The 4,616-nt window shown below is 40.8% G+C and overlaps 1 long non-coding RNA gene across 1 annotated transcript; it reads right to left on the minus strand.

Annotated features, from left to right (window-relative positions):
• Positions 1–2,517: 2,517 nt before the first annotated feature.
• LOC119778505 lies at positions 2,518–3,301 on the minus strand. Its single transcript, XR_005280072.1, has 2 exons — positions 3,058–3,301; positions 2,518–2,889 (listed from the first exon to the last, which is right to left on the minus strand). It is a non-coding gene; the product is annotated as an uncharacterized LOC119778505 (long non-coding RNA).
• Between the last annotated feature and the right edge of the window lie 1,315 nt (positions 3,302–4,616).

The following is a 4,616-nucleotide window of genomic DNA, read 5'->3' on the forward strand; positions in this document are numbered from 1 at the left end:
TGTCTCTCATAATGCCTGATCAGATAGATGTATGCGTGTGTTTGCAATGTAAAGCCGAGAAATATAGTCACATCTCCAGTTTAATGTTGATTTATTTGGATAATCGAGGATATAGGACGTCATGTGTATATTTAATTAAAAAAAAAGAATATTACAATGATTAATAATCACCATCATAACAACATTAAGGTCAACTTTCTGTGGAGAAAGGGAGGAAATGTATTTGCAGAACTGTATCTCACGTGATGTCAACATTTCAAAATGACCATATTTTGTGAGTAAAACAACAACTCATCACCATGGATCACGCTAAGTATTATTGTGCTTACAGTAGCGTATCAAACACATAAAATCAGATAAAAAATAATGGTGGTTTGTTGGGATAACTTGTCTACCCGGGATTGGGGGGAGGGCTTAGTGGATGGATGGATGGATGGATGGATGGATGGATGGATGGATGGATGGATGGATGGATGGTTAGATTTAAATTTTTTGAAAGTGCAGCCTTGATAAGGTAAGCAGCAGTGATAAAAAAAACATTGTAATGAAAAACAGTAATGTAAACATATGACTGTATAGTTACAGTTCTTACGTTACGTTTTTTTTATAAATAAAACTAAATAAAAACTCAATAAGATGCTTAAACACAAGGCAAATTAAACCCATAAACGCATAAAACATTCCCTTCATTCTTCTGCAATGGGGAAATTCTGGTGTTTACAGCAGCAGAAATATTATACAGAAAATGGTCACACAAATATGGACCTTAGAAAAATGTATAAGAATAACATCATAGTGAGGAATTAAAAGATAAAAAGTAAAATATTGTACTGTAAAGTTTTTTAACAGTATAAAAACTGTGCACCTGGAGATAAATAATATACAGCTATGGACATTTTTACAGTAATGGATATTTGAAAATAGTTGTTGGGAACAGTGGTGGTTATAGAGTCTTACAGCTGCTGGGAGGAAGTATCTGGCTTAATGGTTGCACTTAGGCATTTTAACACATTGCAGTCATCATAGTGCACTTCACACTATCATGAATAGGATAAAAAAAAATAATGAAAAAACATTAAAACCACTTATTGTTCTATTTCAAGTTACTTATTCCACAAAGATATGGTACTTGGTGTTTGTCCATCGCATAAATACAAATCTATTACATAGAAGTTCGTAGCTAACACTGTTTGCATGCCAGACTCACTGAGACAAGTTTTTTTCTAATTTGTAGGAAATTCCAATCAGGATTTAGTAGCAACATGAAAACGATAGCTTTTTGGTCATTGTTTCATCATTCTGCTTCATTCTCTCACTATTCTCCTATTCTGCAGAATCTGTTAGTTTAATCTCTGACGTTATGCTCTCTCTTTTCCTCAGAGTACCTGTTTGGCTGTGACACCATCCTGGAGAGAAATATCAGCTGTGCTGCTGCCATCAACACCTTTGTTTATAGATGTTGGAGATTGGCCTGTTTTTCAGTGTAGTCCTGTTTCTCTGACCATGACTGACTGGATGTGCTCTCTTCGTCCTCTGGCGTGGGAGCTGGCTCGGAGCTCGTCTGCCTGGCTGTGTGTTTCCTGGACGGGGCCGCCTTTTACAGCTGCTTTTTGTATCTCTGCTTCTGTCTCCTTGAACCCCAGTCGGCCTCAGCAGATGGCCGCTCAAACTGAGCCTGGTTCTGCTGGAGGTTTCTTCCTGTTAAAAGGGAGTTTTTCCTCTCCACTGTCGCTACAAGCATGCTTAGTGTGAGGGATTGTATTTGAGTCAATGAGTCGATGCAATCAACTGGTTTTCCTTAGATAGAAAACTTTCAATCAATTTGACTGTATAAACACTTTTAAACAATTTAACGAAATTGTTATAAAGTAACCGTTTGTGTGAGTGGTTTGACCTGTGATAAGGAAAGCATGTGGTGATATGAAAAAAATTGCCATTGGGTGCCGCAAAAAAAAGGCCAGAGAATGCCAGGATTCCGTCAAGACAGCTAAACAAAAATTAAACCCATTTGAAAGACAGCCTGTGAACATAATGAGGAAATACTTGGACATATGTTTCGTTAACAGTTTATCTTGTACTAAAATGGCTCTAGAAATACAAAGTGAACTTGCAAAGTAAGGTTATTTGTATGATAAAAGGCTGACACCAGGTCTTTATTCATGTAGATGTAGTGAGTTCTGCATCAGAGGCTAAGGTGTGAGTCTGAGGGAATGGGATAAGGTGGGGTCAAATAGTTGGGAGAAACCTCAAGACATGCCTGCAGGTCTGTTGCAAATGTCACTAATGGCAGCACTGCTTCTCAGTTGTGTTCTCCCCCAATTAGTAAATGGAGGTTTAATCAAGCATCCTAGTATAATCCTGGAAAAAATATTAGTAAACTAAACAACTGAGCATTACAAGGCCCTAGTTTTTCTACATAGCTTATATTTCAAGGAAAATAAATGCTTTGTCACCATGTGTTCAGTGTATAATTATGTTGTTTAGCTTTGATTTTACAGAAGTGCAGGTAATAATAGATGCATGCAACATAAAAAATGTGTTTTATTCCCTTCTGCATTCATAGCAGGATGCAGGTTTCAAAGCATTCTATTTTGCTATGGCACACTCCCTCCTGGGGAATTGAAGTAGGTGCTGGCAGCTCTGGCTTCAGCTAATGTGCGTCGTCCAGCCATATTGCCAACAGGCGGCATCCTACGTCCACCCTCCTGGGCCTCGTCACGGAGCTGCTGGTTCTCTCTTCTACTCAGCGAGAAGTTCTGGAGGAGGCAAGCTGCCATCACCATGGAGTCCACATTCTGAGGGAGATGGTTTATCTTGTGATGAAGTTTTTTGCACCTTGACACCAGAATACCAAAGGCATTTTAATCTACCATCCGAGCTCATGGCAAACTGTAGTTAAAGTTGAAAACAGAAGCTGAGTCAAATCTAAACATGTTTGTTACTTTTGCAGTGAAACAGGTCATTGCTAAATGAAAAACCGTGCAAGAGCGTTTCGTGAAGGTACATAACAGGGTCGCAAATCTACCCAGTGGCTCCAAAGAAGAGACTGTGACCTACTGCGACCTGCTGCAATGCACGGAGCAGACACCCAACCCACTGATGTCTCTGTTGCAATACAGGCGATGTTCAGCTGCATCCACCTCAGACCAGTGTGCATGGACCACAGCAGAAAGGCCTTTATGGTCCCGTAGCCCCAGGGACTGGACCACATCATAACAAACTGCATCAGGATAAGCGGCAAAAGAAAAACGGACATTGGTGATCGCCTGCTGAGTGTTGTGAATCAGCCACAGGTTCCCTATGTACCTGAAGGTGTGGGGGATGAGTCATATTCCTTTGCACTAAGCACTAAGCAAGGTTTTGCTAGCAGGTTTAAATTCTGCAGATGGAGACTGAGAAGGAGGTTTTGCAGACTCACTTAAACTCTGCAGATGGAGATTGAGCAAGAGGTTTTGCAGGCTGGGTTAAACTCTAAAGTAAGGGACTGTGATAGAGGTTTTGCAGGGTGGTTTAAATGCTGCAGATAGGGACTGAATAGATTTTGCAGGCTGGTTTGAACACTGCAGATGGAGACTGAGGAGGAGGTTTTGCAGGCTGGTTCAAACTCTGCAGAAAGGGACTGAGGTGGAAGTTTTACAGCCTCATTTAAACTCTCTAGATAGGGACTGAGGTGGAGATTTCGCAGAATAGGTTCAACTCTGCAGTAAGGGACTGAGATGAGGATTTGCAGCCTGATTTAAACTCTGCAGATAGGGACTGAGGAGGAGGTTTTGCAGGCTGTCTTAAACTCTACAGATGGAGACTGATTTGGAGGTTTTTCTGGCTGGGTTATTTTCTGCAGATAGGGACTGAGGAGGTCTTGCAGGCTGGTTTAAACTCTGGAGTTGGAAACTGAGGTGGAGGTTTTGCAGGCTGGGTTAAACTCTATAAATAAGGACTGAGGTGGAGGTTTGCAGGCTGGTTTAAACTCTGCAGATGAAAAGTGAGGTGGAGGTTTTCCAGTATGGTTTAAACTCTGCAGATGGAGACTGAGACAAAGAACCCCTGCTGTGCCATGACTGCAGAGCTACAAATGGATGAAACTTAAGCTTCCCAAATGGACATGGAAAAAGGTTTGCAGGTCTTGCATGATTAGGGACAGAACAAACAATATGTCTTTTGATGATGATAATCATATCACGTGTTTAATGCAGGGTAAAGACAACGCTAATTGACGCAAAAGGATGGACTGCATGCTAATTGCATTGTTAATTCTGAAAACATTCCAATTTCTTTAAAATTGGTGAAAAGCTAATTTGATCACCAGTGTTGGGCACGTTACTTTGAAAAAGTAATTAGTTATCGTTACTAGTTACTTCTCCCAAAAAGTAACTGAGTTACTAACTGAGTTACTCCACAATAAAAGTAACTAGTTACTAGTAAAAGTAACTATTGCGTTACTTTTGCGTTTGTCGCCCCCGTAACCCTCACCACCCGGCCCCCACCTTCTCGCTGTGTGTTTCAAAAGCCATCTGAATAGAGCAGACGACAAAGACAAGAACCTGCAGAGAGTTTAGCATCAGGGGTGTGCACACATAGACACTAGGTGGTGCTAAAGCACTAGGAAGTTTGCCCTT

This window comes from Cyprinodon tularosa, unplaced genomic scaffold (genome assembly GCF_016077235.1).
Source record: "Cyprinodon tularosa strain WSP-4 unplaced genomic scaffold, ASM1607723v1 ctg134, whole genome shotgun sequence".
Lineage (NCBI taxonomy): Eukaryota > Metazoa > Chordata > Actinopteri > Cyprinodontiformes > Cyprinodontidae > Cyprinodon > Cyprinodon tularosa.